Source organism: Mobula hypostoma, chromosome 14 (genome assembly GCF_963921235.1).
Source record: "Mobula hypostoma chromosome 14, sMobHyp1.1, whole genome shotgun sequence".
NCBI lineage: Eukaryota > Metazoa > Chordata > Chondrichthyes > Myliobatiformes > Myliobatidae > Mobula > Mobula hypostoma.
The window spans coordinates 63,115,277-63,138,926 of NC_086110.1; the positions used below are offsets into that span (position 1 = coordinate 63,115,277).

General features: G+C 41.1%; 1 protein-coding gene and 1 long non-coding RNA gene across 5 annotated transcripts in view; one reads left to right on the plus strand and one right to left on the minus strand.

Moving 5' to 3' along the window:
* Window positions 1–23,650, plus strand: part of wwox (WW domain containing oxidoreductase) — a 1,184,285-nt gene that overhangs the window by 974,618 nt on the left and 186,017 nt on the right. The gene's annotated exons all lie outside the window — the stretch shown is intronic.
* LOC134356545 (uncharacterized) lies at window positions 10,534–23,607 on the minus strand. Its single transcript, XR_010020385.1, has 3 exons — window positions 23,551–23,607; window positions 23,340–23,436; window positions 10,534–10,949 (listed from the first exon to the last, which is right to left on the minus strand). It is a non-coding gene; the product is annotated as an uncharacterized LOC134356545 (long non-coding RNA).

Below are 23,650 nucleotides of genomic sequence, written 5' to 3' on the forward strand. Positions count from 1 at the left end.
AAAGACCTGCGAATCCTGTGAGTGTGGCGTAAGGGTGCAGAACATTGAACACGTTCTGCGCAACTGCCCACTCTCACCTGATTTAGCTGACACTGACCCGCTCAACATCAATCAAATAGCACTAGAGTGGCTGGCTGTCTGGTGTGACAAGCTATGATGATGATGATGTGCCCATTGAAACATCCCTTAAAAGCCTCCAATATACTTGCCTCTATCACCATACCAAGCATCCACCACTCTGAGTAAAAGACGTATTTGTTTTCTCTGGACTGAAGGTGACTGAGGAGTGCCCTGACAGAAGTATATAAGATTATGAGAGGAATAGAGTGGGTAGATGGTCCAAATAGTCCTCTCTGAGAGATATATCAAAAGCAAGGAAGCATAGTTTAAGCTGCGAAGAAAACGTTTAAGAATGTTTTAAACATAGAACAGTACAGCATATTATAAGCCATTCAATCCACAATGCTGTTCAGACCTGTTAATCTATTATATGATTAATCTAACCCTTCCCTCCTGCTTTGCCCATTGCCCCCCATTAGTCTTTCAACCATGTGCTGATCTAAGTTTCTAACATTATTGGGGATCATTGAAGTGTATTTCTATGCTGCTCTTTGAATAATGCCATGCTTTTGAGAAGAAAGTTTTAGTTTTAAACAGAGAATATTTAATATCTGGAACATTGTACCAAAGAGGTGAGGACTCAGATTCAATTACTATGTTTAAGCAACCTTTAGATAGGCACTTAAATAAAGAAGGCTCGGAAGGAAAGGGATTTAGTGCAGGTCCATACGAATAATGTGAATGGTTGGCATGGATGTGATAGGCTGAAGGGTCTATTTTTGTGCTGTACAACTCAATCGGACTATGTCTATTGCATACAGTTCAGAAATGCATGAAATCTTCTTATCCACAGTGATGCCATCAGCACTTACTGTTTAAAAGAATAGGAAGGGATAAACATTTTTAACATCGATTAAAAGTAGTGAAAGTGTCATTGATGTTCGAAAGAAAACTCAACAGGCATTTTCTGCACAGTGAATTTTGTACAATTTGTCCCTGCTGAAGGTAATTATTTACATTAACAGATTATTCTAGAGGGCTTAGCGATATTTTCCTCAAATACTAATTGTACAGGATAGCTAAATTGCCTTGTTCTTTCTTTTGTATCCAGTTGTACAAGTAAAATATTGCTAAGCATTATTTAACATCTTACATAAACGAGCTAATTAGCTTACTTACTCCTTGCAGAAAAGCAGCAGGGTTTAAATAACTTCCAGGGAATTTTCAGGGATTTTTTTGTACATCAATGACTAACGTGTTTAAAAACATACTCACTTAAATCGAGTAAGCTTTCTTTATAATTTTAGCTGGTGAGTTTCAGTATAACAAGCAGACTTTAACCAAGTCTCCTTGGCAAATGGGTATTAAATATTCACTTTGAATTTAAAGTGAGCTGCAAGAATTGACAAAAACGAACCAGCTCTGGAAGAGAGTTATGGAGGGGAAAGCTGACAGTAAGTAGAAGTTACTTAAATCGTACTGTTTTTGTAAGCTGTGACAAAGTTAATAAGGCCATAAAACATGCTTAATCATGTTTTGGTTGTAAAAGTAGAAACAAAAGAAGTATTTTTTGGTCCATCTATGCTTCCTCAGCAATTAGTATTTAAGTAAAATATTATAAGCCCCTCTGGTTTAATCAATAGCTGCTAGCAATGACCTTGATTTAGGTCAAATTGTACAAATTTTACTGCATGCCTATAGACTCACGTTTTCTTTTTGCATTATATATTTGGCGCTCTGATTTCTCACCATTTTAATCCCAATTAGAAAATGGTTGGCATTCTTTAACTTATTTTGTTTAAGTAGCAACTGTTCACAACATCACCAGGGTCAAAAGGCCTGGAGGAGTTTCTAACCTGCCTCTGCAGTGGGAGAATGGAATTAGCACTCACTCAGCTAATGCTGAGTCAAAGTCAAAATTCAAAGTAAATTTATTTTCAAAGTATGTATATGTTACCATGAAAGATTAATTTTCTTGCAGCCATTTACAGGGAAATAAGGAAATAACATAGAATTTATGAAAAACCGTACATGAATAAAGACTGACAAACAGCCAATGAGCAAAAGGAGACAAATTGTGGAAATAAAAATAAATTATACTGAGAACATGAATTACGGTGTACTTGAAAGTGAAATTTAGCTCATGGAATCAATTCAGAGTTGAGGTGACTGAAGTTATCCACAGTGGTTCAGGATTTGAACCTGGTGATGTAGAACTTCAGGCCCCTGTACCTCCTACCTGATACTCATAGGGAGAAGAGGGCATAGTATGAATTAATGACAATATCATCAACTATCCCTTTACATGAACCAACCCCTTTCTCTATTATTCCATTTTGCTGTTAAAATGGATAACTCAAATAGACATGGCAAGTAACTTCATTGAAAATATATTGTTTACGTAATTGTCTGGAACACTCTTGGCCCAGCCTGCTGTGTGGGTTTGCTACCCCAAGTGTTCACCCTGCCCTCATCGGGAGTTACATTTCCCAGGTGAGGAGGGCCAGGTGAGTACCCCAGAGGCCTTCTCTGCAGAGGAGTGGTCTCCAAGCAAGCTTAGCAACAAAAACACCTCAGGCTTCATACACTCGATTGCTCCACCATCGGTACCACTGTGAAGGACATGTGGAATAGGTTTAAACTCAAGAGACAGAAGCAGGAGGAGGCTATTTGATCCCTTGAGCATTTTCACCATTCAAACTCTGCTCATCTCCTTTATGACTTAATCCGTTCTCTAATCTCTTCAAACACAAGGAAACCTGCAGGTGCTGGAAATTCAAGCAACACACACAAAATGCTGGTGGAACGCAGCAGGCCAGGCAGCATCTATAGGAAGAAGCACAGTTGACGTTTCGGGCTTATACCTTTCATTTTGGATCTCCCCCTCCCCCTCCCACTTTCAAATCTCTTATTATCTCTTCTTACAGTTAGTCCCGATGAAGGGTCTCGGCCCAAAGCGTGGACTGTGCTTCTTCCTACAGATGCTGCCTGGCCTGCTGCATTCCACCAGCATTTTGTGTGTGTTGCTCTGATCTCTGCAGTGGTTTGCTCCCATGAGGTCCAAAAATCTGCATCAACCTATAATATATTCTACCTTCATAGCTACAAGAGGGTTTGAAGGGTCTTGGCCTGAAATGTTGACTGTTTATCCCCCTCCATAGATGCTACCTGACTTGCTGAGTTTCTCCAGCATTTTGTAGCTGCCTGGAGTAGGAAATTCTGAAGATTCAGAACTCTTCTGAAAGAATTTCGTCCTCATTGTCAGTAGGTGACTCTTTATTCGGAATCTCAATTCCATGTTCTGCATTTTGCCAAGAAGTGAAAAGTCCTCTCAACATCCGTCCTGCCAGAAGGGCACATGATCCCATAATGATCACCTCTCATTTTGTTAAAACTCCAATGAGTTTAATCTTGCTCAGAGAAACAACCAACATTATAACATTTCTCCCTGTAATTAACAAAATGAAAGCATCATCCCAGGTATAGTCAAACCAGTGTCCCGCAGCAAGATTTTTGTATTTTGTTCCCTTTGCAATAAAGGCTAGTGTCCCATTTTGCCACTCGTTTAGTTAATCTTTATCCCTTTGTGGACTCCATACATCCTTTTTGCTTTCCCTATTCTTGTATTTGTTATGTTTTCATAACTCCAAAACCTCAGTGTCATTGAAAGCTAAAACATGGAGCCGGGAATGCGTGTCTTAGCTTCGTTTTTACCTTTAATTGAGGCATGCGTGTACGATGTGGCATGATAACATATGCTATTCACATACTTTTACATATGACACATAACAAAGTATTTATACAAACAAAATACTTTATGTTTGCTTAATCATACAATCTATTTACAATGTTACTCAAATATTTTTGAAATATTAAATATACAGGACTCCTCCCTGCTTAAAACACCATCCCCTTCTCGCAATTCCTCCGTCTCCGCCGCATCTGCTCTCAGGATGAGGCTTTTCATTCTAGGACGAGGGAGCTGTCTTCCTTTTTTAAAGAAAGGGGCTTCCCTTCCTCCACTATCAACTCTGCTCTTAAACGCATCTCCCCCATTTCACGTACATCTGCTCTCACTCCATCCTCCCGCCACCCCACTAAGAATAGGGTTCCCCTGGTCCTCACCTACCACCCCACCAGCCTCCAGGTCCAACATATTATTCTCCGTAACTTCCGCCACCTCCAACGGGATCCCACCACTAAGCACATCTTTCCCTCCCCCCATCTCTCTGCATTCCACAGGGATCGCTCCCTACGCGACTTCCTTGTCCATTCGTCCCCCCCATCCCTCCCCACTGATCTCCCTCCTGGCACTTAGCCGCGTAAGCGGAACAAGTGCTACACATGCCCTTACACTTCCTCCCTTACCACCATTCAGGGCCCCAAACAGTCCTTCCAGGTGAGGCAACACTTCACCTGTGAGTCGGCTGGGGTGATATACTGCGTCCGGTGCTCCCAATGTGGCCTTTTATATATTGGCGAGACCCGACGCGGACTGGGAGACCACTTTGCTGAACACCTACGCTCTGTCCGCCAGAGAAAGCAGGATCTCCCAGTGGCCACACATTTTAATTCCACATCCCATTCCCATTCTGACATGTCTATCCACGGCCTCCTCTACTGTAAAGATGAAGCCACACTCAGATTGGAGGAACAACACCTTATATTCCGTCTGGGTAGCCTCCAACCTGATGGCATGAACATCGCCTTCTCTAACTTCCGCTAATGCCCCACCTCCCCCTCGTACCCCATCTGTTACTTATTTTTAGACACACATTTTTTCTCTCACTCTCCTTTTTCTCCCTCTGTCCCTCTGAATATACCCCTTGCCCGTCCTCTGGGTTCCCCCAACCCCCCTCCTTGTCTTTCTCCCCGGACCTCCTGTCCCATGATCCTCTCGTATCCCTTTTGCCAATCACCTGTCCAGCTCTTGGCTCCATCCCTCTCCCTCCTGTCTTCTCCTATCATTTTGGATCTCCCCCTCCCCCTCCAACTTTCAAATCCCTTACTCACTCTTCCTTCAGTTAGTCCTGACGAAGGGTCTCGGCCTGAAACGTCGACTGCACCTCTTCCTAGAGATGCTGCCTGGCCTGCTGCGTTCACCAGCAACTTTTATGTGTGTTGCTCCTCCCTGCTCAGCCATAAACTCCTACTCAATATAAATCAACAAACACTCAAGGCTTCCAGATATTGCTGTTTCAGGGGCAAATAAAGAGAGGATGGAGATGGATCTCTTTCCACTGTGTGCTTCAAATCAAATCAAAATTAACCCACACAGGAAAAGATATAAAAAATAGCTTAAAGTGTTTTACAAAATGTTTTAGGCACACTATATAAATGTGCCTAAAACTGTTACACATACAGTAAAGATATATATACAGTGTATAATATATAATGACACGGCACAAAACAAACGAATAGATGGTACTATATAATACAACTACAATATAGACAGCATAGTAAATTTTAAATTGTCCCATTCAGGCCTAAAGATTTAATTGCTGTGGAGAATTTCATACTATTGAAGGATAACTTCTTTCCTGACCAGGAAGGTCACTCTTCTTGGCAGGTGAGACTTGTGGCTGTGAAACAATCTCAGCTTCTGGGGCTTCCTCCATTGTGGTTTTTGAACTTGACTCTGCAACTGCAGAAAATGATTCTGAAAACTCTGAATGCCTTTCTTCTGGATGCATTGACATCCTGAACAGTGCATGGCAAGCCGCTGATCTGCTGATCTATCCCAAGCCATTGGACAAAGCTTCGTGCTTAAGCTTTCACTTTGACTATGCCTAGATGACTGGCATGTAGCACCTCCAACACTTTAGCTCTCAGCTTGGATTGTACAACAACTCTCAATGCCCACATAAGGCAACCTCTGTGATGAAGGGGAAATTGCTTGGACCACTGATAAAATGTGGGAACTGGGATTTCTGCTGCACATCCGAGCCATTTTGGGTGGCCATGTAGACCTGAGACAGTAGCAGGCCTTTTCCAGCTTCCCTTTAAATCATCTCTGCCGTAATAGAAAGACTTTCAATTTGAGTTGGAGAGAATACATCAAGAGGAGTGTCCTCTTTTGTAAGTTTTTCTGTATTTCCTTTTCCAAGGGTAGATAGGACAATCCATCAGCATTTTCGATAATTAGATCTCTTGAACTTGATCTTGTAGTTGTGTCCTCCAAGAAGCAAGGCCCATCTCTACACTCATGCCGCTGTTGTTAGAGGAATATCTTTAGATAGAGGAAAATGGACACCAGTAGTTGACGATCAGTAACGAAGGTGAACTCTCTCCCATACAAGTACTAGTTGAACTGCAAACCAGCCTCAAAGCCTCTCTGTCGATCTGTGTGCAATTCTGAATGTGAGGCAAAGGCTACAGGGTGTTCACTACCATCACTCATAACATGTGACATGACAGCACCTATACCATAAGGCAAGGCATCGCAGACAAGCTTCAGTGGACAATGTGGATCCAAATGTGTGAGTACAATGTCTGACGACACCATTTCCTTTTCCTTTTGGAAAACACCTTACACTGTTTTGTCAATTGCCATTTCTTTCCAGTCTATAGTACTTAGTTTAAGACGTAGAGCACAGTGGCCAGGTTTGGCAGGAACCTGTTATAATAATCGACAAATCCTAAAAAAGAACTGCAACTGTAACCTTCCCTTTGGCCTTGGGGCATTGACCACTGCTTGAATTTTCTCAGCACAGTTGTGGGTTAACGGTGTGACCACAGGAAGTGATGCGTGGTTTAAAGAATTCACACTTGTTGTGTCATGCTCCAAGCCCATAATCTTTTAATTTTTTTAAAACTATCTTCAGATTTTGGATGTCATGCAGGTATCAGTGAGTGCCTGGACAGCCTTGCAGCATCCGATCCATCGCTTTCTGCCAGTGTGCATGTGCAGATGCTACTTCAAGAATAGTGATAAAGCCCTTTGTGAGTGTTGATGGTATAAAAAAACTTTGGACTCTTCTTCCATCTCCCTCTGTAGGTAAGCCTCAGCTGAGTCCGCTTTGCTGAATTGTTTTCCTTCAAAAAGGTTGGAAAAAATATCTTCTGTCCTGGATATTGGTCTCCTTTCAGTTTTGGGTTGATGGTGACCTTAAAATCACCACAGATACTGACAGACCCATTCTTCTTGGCTACTAGGATCACTAGCATTGCCCATGGGCTCCACTCAAACTTTGGAAGAATTCCTTCAGCCCCCATGCGATCTAGCTCATTGGCTACTTTATCACAGATGGTATAAGGAACCAGATGGGTTTTGTTAACATTTGGGTGTGGCATTTTCATTTAATACTATTTTACCCCGGATATGTTTGAGTTTTCCGATGCCTTTCTTGAACACTGCCATGGCATCATCCAGTACCTTTCTTAATTCACTTTCAATTGGCTTCTTTGCAGAGAATGTGGCACGTAAATGGTAGATGGATCCCTGATCAAATTGTAGCTGTCTCAGGCAATTACGACCCCACAATGCTGGTCCTTCAGCTTTTACCACGTACAAGACCAATGTGGCTTGTTGGTTGGTGTATGTCACTGTTACAAATGTCATTCCCTCAGGCGTTATCTTTTTTCCAGTGTAAGTTCTTACTTGGATATCTGCAGGCTTCAATTCAGTATCTTTCAATGCCACTCAAACTCATTTTGTGGAATCATTGAAATAATCAAGCCAGTGCCCAATTCCATTTCATTAATTTGCTGTTCACTTCTGGTGTAAGCATATTGCTTGTCTACTGTTGGCTACTAAGTCCTGTGTCACTCACATCATTATCATATTTTTCATCCACAGTATGCAGGTTAGCACTCGTTTTGAAACTGTAACTTTATCTTTTGCTCTTTCTTGTGTAGTCCATCTATTTTTGTCTGTCCAACATGCTTTTTGTATGTGTCCTACTTTGTTGCATTTTCTCCTTTAAACCTGCATTGGTATATGTGAGCCCCTGTCACAGTGGTAACACAATTTGTTTGGCCTGGCTAGTTTCTGTATAGACGTTGCATTTTGTTCACGCTCACCTTCATTCCTGACTGCAACTCGATTGCGTTTCTGTCTGCTGCTTCAATGATACAGCTATTTCAATTGCCATTTTAAACGTAAGTTGTGCTTCAGTTAGGAGCTGTTTTTGAATGCTTTCTTGTAAGATGCCAGAAACTAAGCACTCTCTCAGTGCATCATTAAGGCCATCACTGAACTGACAATGCTCAGACGATCTTTTCAATTCACCCAAATGCTGAAATGGACTCCCCTTTCTTTTGATTCCACTTATGAAACCTAAACCTATCACCCACTACTCACTGTTTATGAACCCAAGAATTCATCTATTTTCTGCCTTTTTTTAAGCTTGTACTTCTTGCTGTACTTTTTTTTAAGCTCAAACATCTCACTGCTCTTCAATAGGTAGTTAGTTTTCTTGGGTTTGTTTAAAACTTCCTTGTCACCACTATTATGTTTTTATAACTCCGAAACATAATGCTAATTGAAAGCAAAAACATGGAGTCGGGAATGTGTTAGAATATTTAGCCACAATGTTCTTGATCCTATCATTTTAGTCATTAATTTGGTTGAGTGGCTCCCAATAAAAAACAGCTTGTCAACTTGAAAATAACACATGTATTCCATCTTCCAGAATCAATTGCAAAATGTTCATATTAGTTTTATATATACACTCACTCAGTGGCCACTATATTAGGTACACCTCTACACCTGCTCATTAATTTAGATATCTAATCAACCAATCATGTGGCAGCAACTCAATGCATAAAAGCATGCAGACATAGTCAAGAGGTTCAGTTGTTGTTCAGACCAAACATCAGAATGGGGAAGAAGTGTGATAGGAGTGACTGGCCACGGAATGATTGTTGGCGAGGCACCTAATGAAGGGGCCACTGAGTGTATTCAAAATAAGATAGGTTTTAAGCTCGTTCAAATACTTGCAAGTAAACTAAATAAGAAAATTTAAAATAAAATAAGTACTTACACTTTCTTTGCTAAATCAATGACTTTGGGTCTTCTTGCTCAAGCATTATGTCCTCAGCATAAAATTGTGGTTGGTTGCACAGTGCAGTCATCCGTCTCAGAAGAGGGCCTGTGCTTCACTTTGGGACTTACTCTTGGAGTGGGAGATGAGATACATTGGTACCCAACCTTCAGCTTATGTTGGGCATCCATATTTTGGAGGCAGGATCTTTGCAGTCTGCCGACTGTTTGCCCCCGAGAGATGCCTGGTGGGGTTCCACCTACCCTACTCCTCCTATTCCAGGCAAAGTGGGGCCAGGTGGGTGGGACATGATGGTTGTCAGTCAATTTGATTCTGCCCATTAATGCGCATAGAAAGAAAAAAAACTAGGCCGACTGTGCTAAAAAAAAAATCAAACTGGTTATAATTTATAAACATTAATATTTTATGGAAGTATTATCCTAATAGAGTCATGGAGTCAAAGAGTGGCACAGTACAGAAAACAGGCCTTTGGCCAAACTCATCCATACTGTCCAAGTTGAGCTGGTTCCACTTGTTTGTGTATTCCTCTAATCCTTTCCTAACCATTTTCATACAAGTTCTTTTTAAATGTTGTAATTGTACCGGCATTTCCCCAGGCAACTTTTTCTATATACCCAAGTCTCTGTTTCAAGCTCATCCCTCAGGTCCCTATAAAAAAATTTCCCCTCGCATTTTAAACCTATTCCCTCTAGTTTTGGGCTCCCCATACACTGTTGCCACTCACTGTATCTATGCCCCCGATGATGTTATATGCCTCTGTCAGGTTCCCAACCCTTTTTATGCCATGAGCGATGGGTCCACGGACCCCAGCTTGGAAACCCCTGCTCCTATGCTTCTTGGAAGAAAGGCCAAGTCTTTGCAGCTGCTTCTTATAACTCAAACTGTCCAGCCCAGTGATATCGTCGTAAATCTTTTTTGCACCCTTTCCAGTTTACTGACATCCTTCCTATGGCTGGGTGACTAGAACTGTGCACAGTAACCCAAATGTGGCTTTGCTACAACTCTATAATCTTAATTGTGTTTAAGTGGCTTTTATGAATGGAAGCCCGAAGATGTGCGCTTAAACCTGTTGGCCCAGCCTGAGGAAAATCAACTTGTATAACAAAGGATTATTCTGTCTAATTGCCATTTTAAAACAGTAGCACAATCATTTAATTGTGAGCGCCTCCACCCCCACGCACTTCCCTGCCACATTCAGGTATTCCCCTCACAAATGTGTACACCTGGACAACCTGCTACCTGTTTACAAATGACCCCAAGAATCTGCTTGGTTCAGCAGCCAGTATTTGCTCTCTCAAGTGTTGTAATTAGGCCTTAGGAGTTCACGTTTTGTTATTATGTTGTCTCTTGTGTTTTGCTGGGCAGCTTTGTAGATGTAATCATATATTTTTGCTGGCAAGTTTTCCACCAAATTATGCACAGAGGGCCACACTAACCTAACATTAACATACTGTATGCTAAACAATGTTTTTTTTCCCCTGATAATTATACTCAAAAGCTTCAGCTGCTTATCTCAGTAAATTTCACTTTAAATTGCCTCTAAGATATGTTGCATGAGGAGGTGTCAAAGGCTTTCTGTGGCCCAAATGTTTCTTGTACTAGCGTAAATCAGGCTAATTACTTGCTTTTGTTTGTCTAGTGAAGCTTTTAATATCTGATCAGCAGATAGCAGCAGCAGTAGTTGCAATAAAATGCAATACCAGGGCAGACTCTATGCTCCCCTTCCTCTCTTCAACCACCAATCCCAATGTTGATTGCTGCTGAAATCAGAATTCATTGTCCACTTCTATCCATAAACCCGGTCACATTTTTGACCACTTCCCAGAGGCTGGGACATGCTGATGAATTTCCTTTGTTTGTGATATCCGGAACACTTGACACACCCTGCACACAAAAAGAGAGACCAATTAATATACCTATCAATTTTTATCTACAGATATAAACCAAAATTCTGCCTGGACAAACCAGTGAAGTGACAGAGAAAACTCTGGTTAACTTAAATATTATAGCAGCATGTCACCCCGGGTAATAAAACATAAAGCATTGAATGCGAATGTAAGAATGAAAAGGCATTAGATTCGTAAAACACTACCACACAGAAACAGGCCCTTCAGCCCATCTAGCCCATGCCAAACTATTATTCTGCCATAGTCCCATCGACTCACACCTGGACCAGAGCTCTCCATACCCCTCTCATCCATGTACCTATTCAAATTTCCCTTAAATGTTGTAATCAAACTCGATTTGTATTGCTTGGTTTATTCTTTAAATACTCTTTATTATGAATAAAGTTTATTTTGATATTTTAAAATATCATCATTTTGTCACTTCTTGAATTCTGGAAATAAGAAGCAATTCTTGAATTTACAGCAATGGAAAGCATTTTGTTGAGTGAAATTTGGTGAAACACAAAGGACTGGATGAATTGCATTATGGAAATTTTAGTACAAAGTATTCCCATGAATAGAGAATGGCACACTATTTATTACAGTGAAATAAAATTTTTGAAGTACTGAAAAGTTATGGTGAGAATTCATAAATTGAACATTCAAAGTTCGACAGTTCACTGTGTATTTTCAAACAGAAGTTAAGCTATTGGGTATATTTGAAGTGGAGGTTGGTAGTTGATTAGTAAAGGTGTCAAAGGTTATGGGGAGAAGGTAGGAGAATGGGGTTGAGAGGGAAAATAAATGAGCCATGATTCAATGGCGGGCAGGCTCAATGCAGTGAATAGCTTAATTCTGTTCCTACGACTTATGGTTTAAGTATGTTTGATCTTTCTCTTTCCTTTCCTAAACTTTATGCTCCGTATCAACTCTACAAGCGCACTGTGCCTCCTTTGAGTGCATCCAGGTTCACATGAGCTCCATCAGCAAGGGGTTTATATTGAAGAGGCAGTGCATTGAGTTCTGCTGCCTTACTCTCCAGCGAGCTGGGATTGATCCTGATCTGCAGTGCTGTCTGTGCAGAGTTTGCACATTTTCACTGTGACCTTCAGGTTGTCCAGATTTTTTTCCCGCCTCCCAATGATATGCTCGCTGGCAGATCTGTAAATTACCCCTAGAATAGGTTGCAGAGATGTAAGTGGTGGGATGTGATTGATGAAATTGCTCAAGAATTGGCAATACCTCAGCAGGCTGGTTGCCCTCCTATGTTGTAAGAATTATGCTCAGTGGCCACTTTATTAGGAAAACTTATACACCTGCTTGTTAATGCAAATATCGACTCAGACTATCATGTGACAGCAATTCAATTCATAAAAGCATGGTCAAGAGGTTCAGTTGTTGTACAGAACAAACATCACAATGGGCAAGAAAAGTGATTGAAGTGACTTTGGCTGTGGAATGATTGTTGGTGCCAGACCGAGTGGTTTGAGTAGCTCAGAAACTGCTGATCTCCTGGGATATTCACACATAAGAGTCTCTAGAGTTTACAGAGAATGATATGAAAAACAAAAAAAAAACATTCAGTGAACAGCAGTTCTGTGGGCAAAAATGCCTTGTCAACGAGGGGGTTTAGAGGAGAATGGCCAGACTGGTTCAAGCAAGGAGGAGAAGATGGCGGCACGATGGCAGCATGCGCGGCCTCTCCGGTGAATGGTATCTGTAATCTGTCAAGTAGGGGACCGTGCACAATTCTGATTTGATGGAGACGGACGTGAGAGTACGGAGGAACATCTGGAAAACTTCTGAAGTGCCCGCTTTGCTGCCGCTGCCGCGGCTACTGTGTGGTGACCGGAATCTCCGGAGCAGAAGGCCCCGAATCCTCGGCTTTGCTTGTTTCAGCGGCTGGGGCTAGGTCGATGGCGCTCGGAGGGGCTGGTCAGAGGCTCGAAGTTTTCAGACGGACGGACTCAGTGTCGGCTGTGGTCAGCTGCTTCCAAGGCATCAGCAAGTTGACGGTGCCTGGAGGTTTATGGCAGGGAGTTTCTCCCTTTTGCCGCCGCTATCGGGGACTCGGGAGTCGATCGACTCAGGGACTTTGAGACTTTTTTTTACCGTGCCCATGGTTTGTTCTTCATCAAATTATAGTATTGCTTTGCACTGCTGTAACTATATGTTATAATTATGTGGTTCTGTCAGTGTTAGTCTTTGGTCTGTCCTGTTTTCTGTGATATCACTCTGGAGAAACATTGTATCATTTCTTAATGCATGTATGCATTTCTAAATGACAATAAAAGAGGACTGAGTGTTCTCATAATCTAAAAGCTGACAGGAAGGTGGCAGTAACTGAAATAACCACGCATTACAACAGTGGTGCGCAGAAGAGCATCTCTGAACACATAACAAGTTGAACTTTGAGGTGAATGACGTGCAGCAGCAGAAGACCACACCAATTTGGAAGGTGTACTTGATAAAGAGGCCACTGAATGTATGTCAAATCAGAAAATATGAGATTTACCCAATTATTAGAGAGGCAGAGGCCTTACACCTGGTTCCAATCGATCCCCATATCTCAATCCCCGTGTGAGTTCTTCCAGTCGACTGGTGAGGTTCGGTTTTCCGCACAGTGATGGCAAATTGCACACTGCCCCTTCCCTCTGATCCAAGGATGCTGTGACCGGAGATAGTTGCACACTGCATTCAGTTATTTCGACACCAGTCGCTTTGTTGATTGCATGCTACTTACAAAGTATGCAGATGTTCGAAATGTGAAACAAATACCCTGCACTGTTTTGGTTACCCCTCTGCAGGAAAGATGTCATTAAGCAGGAAAGGGTGCAAAGAGATGTATGAGTGGGACATTTCTGTTGGTTTAGTTTAATATCACTGGCATATGTTCTGAAATTTATTAACTTTGCGGCATCAGTGTAATGCATAATAATGGGGAAAAACTGAATTGCAGTATGAATATATATAGTTAAATTAAATAGTGCAAAAAAAAGTAGTGAGGTAGTGTTCGTGAGTTCAATGTCCATTCAGAAATTGGATGGCAGGGGGAAAGAAATATGAATCATTGAGTGTGTGCCTTCAGGCTTCTGAACCTTCTTCCTGATCATAGCAATGAGAAGATGGCGTGTTCTGGGTGATGAGGGTCGTTAATGATGGCTGCTGCCTTTTTGAGGCACCAGTCCTTGAAGTTGTCCTGGACACTTCAGAGGCTAGTGCCCAAGATGGAGTTCTCTGTAGCTTACTCTGACCCTGTGCTGTTGTCCCCCCATCCTCCCTCCAGACCAGTCGGTGATGCAGCCAGCTAGAATGCTGTCCACGGTATGTCTGTAGAAGCTTGCTCTTCAAGCTCCTAATGAAATATAGCTGCTATCTTGTCTTCTTTATGGTTGCATCAATATGTTGGGTCCAGATTAGGTTCTCAGTGATATTGACATCCAGGGACTTGAAGCCGCTCACTCTTTCCACTTCTGATTCAGTGCAGCTTGTTTGGTCTTGCAGCTGCAGGCGTTGGTTGGGTTGTGCTGTTCAATGCCTCACTGATGAGTTGTGGAACAGTTCCAGGTAGATTACTGTTCGATGAGCTAACAGCAAGTTAGTGTGCAGAGCCAACGTACATCAATGGAGAGTCAAGATTGAAGGCTCCAAATGTCAAAATCCAGACCACTGTAGTTAGGCCATGTTGACATCTAAAAGTTGGTCAAATAATCAATGAGGTAAATTAATACTTGGTTTGCAATGTGTTTTGCAAATACATTTATCATGTTTGTTAAAATCTATTTTTGCATTTCAAGGTGGTATGGCTTGAAAATTATATATTCCGTTTTCAGAACATTTCTAAAGGTGGAAACATTGCACAAACATTGCAGTAAGTAACTGGACCAATCAATGTGGATGCTTCCTGGAGTGATCACTGAGTGTTGTACAGTTTACAGTTCCTGTGTGGTGACTAGTTCCATAACTGTTACAATATTAGTTGGTTGTAAGCAACACAGGACTAGACACTTACAGGCTAATTCCTGCTTTTGAATCAGTCATATCTCATAGATGAGGGCGTCAAAAGTTACAGGGAGAAGGCAGGGGAATGGGGTTGAGAGAGAAAATAAATGAGCCACGATCGAATGGTGAGCAGACCTGATGGGCCAAATGGCCTAATTCTGGTTCTATGTCTTATTGTCTTGTGATACATTTTGTCAGGAACACAGGAGATATAATGTATTCTATGTAATACTGTATAATCTTAAAGGGAGCATAGTAACAAATGGGTCAGGGTATAGAATATAGAACTGTAAAGCACAATTACTGCATTGAAGGTGCACTTAGCCAGACACTTGAATAGGCAAGTTATTGAAAAAGATGGACCCAATACAGGCAAATGGGATTCATGAAGATGGACACAGAGCTCAGCCAAGAGGCCTGTTTCTTTGCTCCTCAACTCTACGAGTCTGTGATGGCATGATGGAAGTCATCTTCATTGTAAATACAGGATGTTTTTCTGCAAGGACCTCGAAACGGACACAGTAACACAAGGTAGGCGAGGGCACTGAAGACAGATTTTTCCCCCTTGTTGTTGGTTTTCTTAACACCTGCTGCAGATGCTAATTGGCAGTCATCTCCTTCACAGCTTGGCCACTGGTGATACTATGGAAGTCTGATACAGAATGCATTTTGTCCCTCTGCCCTCACTGCTTACACGTGGTGTTTAAAAAGGAAGAAAGCAGGAGCTGGGGTGGGGAAGGCAGTGGTGGAATGAGAAAAGGAAATTTTAGCTCTGGGTGTTTTAGGGTTTGCTGCCTGTAGGATGACAATAGTGGTCAGTCATTGCCATTTTGGGAGAACATAATCAATGTGGGACTTACTACCTTTGTTTTACCTGATGTCAACAAACATAATGATATCTAGGGTCAATATGGAATATTCTGGGCACTTCCTCCAGGATGTACTAAGGAGAAAGTTGTGGGTGATGCGACAGTATAATATTCACGGGGAAAATTATAATGGGTGTCAGGAACACTGGGTGAAATGTGTGCTTCTGTGTGAATCCTTTGCTTGCCTAGATCTTGGAGTAACTTTCCAAACTATGTAACCCATTCCCTTGATATTAGTCAGAACTGTCAGTGCTGGATGGACTTTATCCTTCTCATGCCTTAATGCAATTGAGTTACTTGCTGCACCATTTCGAGGGGTAGTTTAAAATTAACCATATTACTAGGAGCTATATCTGAGACAGAACAGATATGAACAATAGATTTTCTTCTGGGAGGCAGGAGCAAAGCAGCTTTTTTATAACAGGTCACCATTACGGATACTAACACTTTATGCAGATTTCTTTCATTTACATTCTCCTGAGGATTGGTGGGATTTCAAATTAGTCCCTCGATTAGAAGTTTTGTCTGTGGATTTTCTACTCCAGTAACATAGATGCTATGTTACTTTTCTCTCTATAGCCACCATGCCACAGTTTTGTTTGAATTCAATCTGCTGAGTGAAACTATAATCCTGTTTATTAACAAAATGAACCAATTTCTGAACAAAAATAGTAATTTCATCTCTTTCAGATCAAAGTAATTACTTTAATGTTTTCCTTAAACTTTCTAAATTGGTTTAACTTCTCAAACCCTATTAGTAGCTGTCATTTTTTTTTTGCCACTAAATGCATTTGTGATGCATATTAGCTGGTAGCGTGTGCATAGTGTTTTATTTATTGTTTTCCTAATGTCATTATAGTTAGAAAGTAATAGGTTCGAAATGTTCTGGTTCTTTTAACTGATATTTGAATCATATAAACTGAATTCTGGGGAATCTGGTTCTCAATAACTTTAATCACAGTGAGATCATTAAGTTGTGAAATTTTATTTTTCCTAACTTTTCTGATAAGTTTTATTTTCCTATTTGTAAGGCCGTAAGACATTAGGAGCAAAATGGTCATTCAGCCCATTGAGTCTGTTCCACCATCCATCATGGCCGATTTATTGTCCCTCTCAACCCCATTCTCCTGCAAGACTGAAGATCAGACAAGCTGGATCATTGTGGTTTATTAATCTCCTCCAGTTTGGTCAGTGTTTTATTGTTTTATTTTTAATGAGCGGAGTTACATTTGCAAATCCAAAAGTGAAGGGCGTTCACTTTGCATTGGAGGTGCAAAGGGATTTAGGAGTCCTCTTGCAGGATTCCCTAAAGGTTAATTTGCATTCATTTCAAGAAGACAGGAATATAAAAGCAAGAATGTAATGCTGAGGCTGTATAAGGCCCTGGTGAGGCCTCACATGTGAGCAGTTCTGGACTCCTTATTTAGGAAAGAATGTGCTGACATCGGAGAGGGTTCGGAGGAGGTTCATGAGAATGATTCTGGGAATGAAAGGGTTATCAAATGTGGGCTGATTGATGGCACTGGACTTGTACTCACTGGAATTTTTAAAAATGAGGGGGGATCACATTGAAACTATCAAATGATGAAAGGCCTAGATAGAGTGGATGTGAAGAGGACATTTCCTCTTGTGAAAGAGTCTAGGATCAGAGGGTACGGTCTCAAAATAGAGGGATGTCCATTTAGAACTGAGATAAGGAAGAACTTCTTTAACCAGAGGGTGGTGAATCTGTGGAATTCATTGCCACAGGCAACTGTAGGGGCTAGATCACTGGGTGCATTTAAGGTTGATAGGTCTTGATCTGTCAGGGCATGAAAAGTTATGGTGAGAAGGCAGGAGAATGGGTTTGAGTGGGAAATGGATCAGCCATTATGAAATGGTGGAGCATAATGGGCCATATGGCCTAATTCTGCTTCTATGTCTTAAGGTCCTAAAGATGGAAACACAACTGAGTCCTCAGATTCCAAGCCTCTAAGTCCAGTACATATGATCTTTATTTTTACTATAGCTTTGGAAGAATTCAAACTCTTCAATATTACGTAGTCATAACTTGTACTTCAATAATACAGGAAAAGATTAGAATCATAAAGTAACTTAGCACGAGAACAGGCCCAATTGGTCCACGCCAACCAGCATCTTCCCAGCTGCCTGCGTTCGGCCCATAACCCTCCAAACGTCTCCCTGCCATGTACCCACCTAAATGCCTCTTAAATGTCGTAATTATACCCACCTGAACCATTTCCTCTGGTACCTCAGTCCAAGTACTCAAACATTGTGAGACATTTTGTATTTAACAAGATTCCCCATGGTAGGCTCATCCAGAAAGTCAGGAGGAATGAGATCCAGGAAAACTTGGGTTGCATGGATTCAGAATTAGTTTACCTATCGAAGGCAAAGGATGGAGGTAGATGGGACATATTCTGCCTGGAGATCAAAGACCAATGGTGTTGTACAGGAATCTGTTCTGGGATCCCTGATTTTTATAAATGATTTGGATGAGAAAGTGGAAAGAAGGGTTAGTAAGTTTGCCGATGACACAAAGTTTAGTGGTGTTGCGCATAGTATAGAGCAGAAGGTTGTTTGCAGATTACAATAGGATATAGACAGGTTGCAGAGCCAGGCAGAGAAGTGGCAAGTGGAGTTTAATCTGAAAAAGGTTGACATGCAGTTACTTTGGAAGATGGAACATAAAGGCAGAGTGCAAGGTTAATCAGCATCTATAGGAAGAGGCGCAGTCGACGTTTCAGGCCGAGACCCTTCGTCAGGACGAAGGGTCTCGGCCTGAAACGTCGACTGCGCCTCTTCCTATAGATGCTGCTTGGCCTGCTGCGTTCACCAGCAACTTTGATGTGTGTTGCTTGAATTTCCAGCATCTGCAGAATTCCTGTTGTGTGCAAGGTTAATGGTAGGATTCTTAGCAGTGTGGAGGAACAGAGAAGTCCTGGGCTTTCTGGGCAGTAATTCTGCACTTCTGGCTAACATGGGATAAATTGACAGTAGGTAGGAATTGTAGATTCCAGTAGGAAATAACAGTTATTCAATCCACTATTTCTCCATTATATTGCAGAATTGATTGGACTGAGGGAATTTTAGCCTTCAGATGATATTAATATTATTCAGATGATTTGGGCAGCACAGTAGTGTAGTGGTTAGTGCAATCGCTTTAGAGCACCAGCAATCACTGATCAGAATCTGATTCCCACTGCTGTTGGTAAGGAGTGTGTATATTCTCCCCGTGTCTGCGTGGATTTCTTCAGGGTGCTCCTGTGTCTACCACATTCGAAGACGTACGGTTAGGTTTAGGACTCGTGAGTTGCGTTTATTAGCACTGAAAGCATGACGACACTTGTGCTCTAACCCCAGCACAATCCTTGGATGGGCTGTGTTTGTCACCGATGCAAAATGAAGCACTTCACTGTATGTTTCAATATTTCAGTATACATGTGACAAATAAAGCTAATCTTCAATCTTTTATACTTCGAGCCTCTAATTAACCACAATGACATTTTTTTATCATCTCTTGCTTTAAGTCAAAAAGTTCTGATGGATAAAACAAAAAAGCTCTGAACCTTCTTAGTTTAAATTTAGAATCTGAAAAAAAAATAGCACCAGACATGAATGGGGACCATCAAATTAAGTACCAGTCCCATTTCCTTTTCGCATAATAGACCTTATTTTAAGTATGCCTATTTCACAAAGTAAGCACCAATTTCCTGAGCATTTAACCCTAAAGCCAGCCAAAAACTACCAAGCTATTTCCAGCAACAGTTTGGAAATGCATAAATTTTTTCATGCTAAGTTGGGTCAAAAGGCAGAACTGAAATTTGAGCCGACTATGGTAGTTGTTAATCATGCTAACAATGAAAATTGGAATTTAGTTCCTTCCAGGACAATGGGCCATGACTCTGAAAGCTTTAACTGAACACAAACCATTTTGGCAGATTTATTGAAAGCAGGCTTGTCATTAGAACTATAAAATTATACTCACTGATGACCCATTTGGAAGTTATTTTACATTTTCCGCTGTTTTATCTCTCAGCATCCCATTCATTCTTCAGTGTTCATTCAGGAATCCCGTGGAGTTTGATGTTGTCTGCTGAACTTTAATTGTGTGAAAGACTGTTTAGGAGAAGTATAGATGTGACTACTGATAGAACATATACTCAGTCGCTACTTTATTAGGTACCTCCTATACCTAATAATGTGGCCACTGAGTGTAGGTCCGTGGTTTTCTGCTGCTGTAGCCCATCTATTTCAAGGTTCAATGGGTTGTGTGTTCAGAGATGCTCCTTTGCACAACACATGGTTATTTGAATTACTGTCACCTTCCTGTCAGCTTGAACCAGTCTGTCCATTCTCTTCTGACAGCAGTTCTCACAGAACTGCCACTTGTTGGATTTTTTTTGCTTGTTTTTCACACCATTCTCTGTAAACTATAGAGACCGTTGTGCCGTGAAAATCTCAGCTGATCAGCAGTTTCTGAGATACTGAAACCACCCTGTCTGGCACCACCAGTCAGGCAAAGTCACTTAGACCACATTTCTTCCCCATTCTGATGTTTGGTCTCAACAACAATTGAACCTGTTGACCATATCTGCATGCTTTTATGCACTGAGATGCTGCCACATGATTGGCTGATTAGATATATGCATAAGTGATCAGGTATACAGGTGTACCTAATAAAGCGGCCACCAAGAGTGAAGTGTTATAATTGAAGATTTAAAGCAATTTTTTTTCACAGGGTTATGAAATTCAAGTTTACTCAAGTAATAAAGTACAGCTTGTTCTAAGAGGCTTCAGTTCTATTGTGCACTTGATGTGGCTGGTAAGATGATGCTCTATAACAGTACCAACACTTCAGAAGTACCTCATTACTTTTGAGATTTACCAAGGTGCTGCATGGACTAGAGGGCATATCTTATGAAGATAGATTGAGCGAGCTAGGACTTTTCTCTTTGGAGTGAAGGAGGATGCAAGGTGACTTGATAGAGGTGTACAAGATGATAAGAGGCATAGACTGAGTGGACAGACAGGGACTTTTCCCCAGTGTGGGTGTAGCTAATATGAGGGGGCATAATTTTAAGGTGATCGGAGGGAAGTTTGGGGGTGGAATGTCAGAGATAATTTACTTACATAGAGGGTAGTGGGTGCTTGGAACACATGTCAGGGGTGGTGGTAGAGGGAGCTACATTAGGGGCATTTGAGAAACTTTCAGATAGGCACATGGATGATAGAAAAATGGATGGTTATATAGGAGGGAAGCATTAGATTGATCTTAGTCCTAAAAGTTTGGCACAACACCGTGAGCTGAAGGGCCTGCACTATGCTCTACTGTATTATGTTCTACATTCTGTTACTTCTTGGGCATCTTGGGACATCCTGAAAAATATGTGCTGTGTATTTTCTGTGCAAATGTAAGTCAGCCTTTCAGAAGTCAAGTACTCCTTGAGAACCTCTTAACTCACCACTGTTTCCTGGAATTGAACAATATATATCGCTGCCTATGTTGAAATTTTATTGAAGCTCCAGGAGAGATTAGACAGTGAGAGAAGCACTGCAAAGAATTACCAATAGGAACACAGAGGTTAATACCTAGTTTAAGTTTTAATTTAGTAGCAATAAATGCTAATTTTCGTTTTCTTAAGAATGAGTAGTTAAAACAGTTTAAATTGTCATTTCTTTTCGATAGTACTTCAGTTCACGTTTAATAAATGCACTTGGTGGATTACAGCCGAATCTAGTGCCATTCTACAATAGCAAGGCTGCCCCATGTAATTATCACCCAAATATCCACTATCAATACCAGTGTGGGCCATTTTAATTGGTAATTGGTTCATTATTGTCACATGTCAGCGATACCATGGAAAAGCTTTGCTTGGCATTCCATCCATACAGATAATTTCAAATATCAAGGCAGTATAAAGGAAAAAGCAAAATCAAATGGCAGAATGTAGCATTGTAGTTACTGTGAAATTAAGGTGCAAGGTAAATTGTGAGGTCATCTTAGTCATACAAGAAATCCATTCAAGAGTCTTATAACAATGGAAAAGAAGCTGTGTTACATATTGTCAAGCTTTTGAATCTTCTGCATGTCTGCGTGATGGAATGTTGGGGGGAGGGTGTGGTTTGCTGGAGAAGAGGGCTCTTTGATTATATTGGCTGGTTTCCTGGGCTGATGGAAAGCATAGACAGAGTTCACAGAGCGGAGGCTGGTTTTAATGAACTGTGTCCACATTTTCTTGCAATTCCTCTGCAGTTTCTTGCTGTCTGCAGGTTGTACCCAGATGTAATGCAACCAGATAGGATGCTTTCTATGGTGCATCTAAAACAATTGGTTAATATCAACAGGGACCCTCATTTTATTATAAAAGACATCGAATTGCCTTTTGTACCAGTATGAGTCATTGTAATAGAATGAAATAGAGCCAATCAGCATGGAAACAGACTTTTCGCCGCAACTCCCCCTCGCCAACCAAGGTGACATCTAATCTAGTCCCATGTGTCTGCATTGGGCCCTTATTCCTTTCAACCTTTATTATCCATGTACTTGTCCAACTGTCTTTTAAACGTTATTATTGCAGTTGCCTCAACCAGTTCCAGTAATAGCTCATTCCATATATGCACCATCCTCTGCATGAAGAAGTTACCCCTCAGTTTCCTTTCTCATCCCCTAGTTTTTGATTTCATTTTCCTGGTAAAAACTTATATGCATTCACTCTTTCTATGTCCCTCATGATTTTATCCACATCTATGAAGTTACCCTATAGTCTACTACAGTACAGGGAATGAAATCCCATCCTGCCCAAACTCCCTCAGGCCCTCAAGTTCTGATGACAGTCTCTTAATGTTTTCTTTCTAGCTTACTGACATCTTTTCTAGAACAGTGACAAAAACTGTACACAATACTCCAGGCGTGATCTCTCCAATATCTTGTACAACTACAACATAAGATCCTAACTCCTATACTCAATATTGTTGACAGAAGTCCAGAAATCATAAGAGCATTTGGACCATAACACATCGGAGAAGAATTAGGCCATTTGGCCCATCAAGTGTGCTCTGCCATTTCATCATGCTTAATTTATTATCCCTCTTAACCTCATTCTCCTGCCTTCATCCTGTAACCTTTGATACCATGACTAATTAAGAATCTGTCAATCTCCACTTTAAATATACTCAAAGGCTTGGCCACCACAGCTGTCTGTGGCAATGACTTTCACAGATTCACCACCCTCTGGCTAAAGAAATTTCTCCACATCTCTTTTCTAAAGGAATATCCTTCTATTTTAAGGCTGTGCCCCCTGGTCCGAAACTCCCTCATCATTGGAAGCATCCTCTCAACATCCATTCTATCTGGGCATTTCAATATTCAAAAAATTTCAGTAAGATCCCTCCCTCATTCTTCAGAACTACAGCAAGTACAGGCCCAAAACCATCAAATGTCCTGCAAAGACCATCTTTGCTAAGACTCACTTAGCTAAAATTCCAATTTATATAATGTTGATTCTATTACTTACTTACAGTGGAGTAGCACTTGCTGTAGACTGTTGCAGTGAAAATCTCTGTGTAAAGTAAGAGCAGGCAGCCGCTGAAGTAATAACCCAATTATAGTTCCTTTGGAAGAAGCAAAAACAACGTAATTACAAATTTCAGACATGTGTTATCCTAATCTGCTGAACGTGTTTCTTGTTTTCACAGTAAATTTGTACCACTTCCTTAGTATTTAACCTTATGGACTTTCAAGCAGAGGTTGGATTTCTGTGTTGTTCAATTAGGGTAACTTACTGGCTGCTCTAAAAATGCTGTCACGGGTAATGACCTTTGAAGG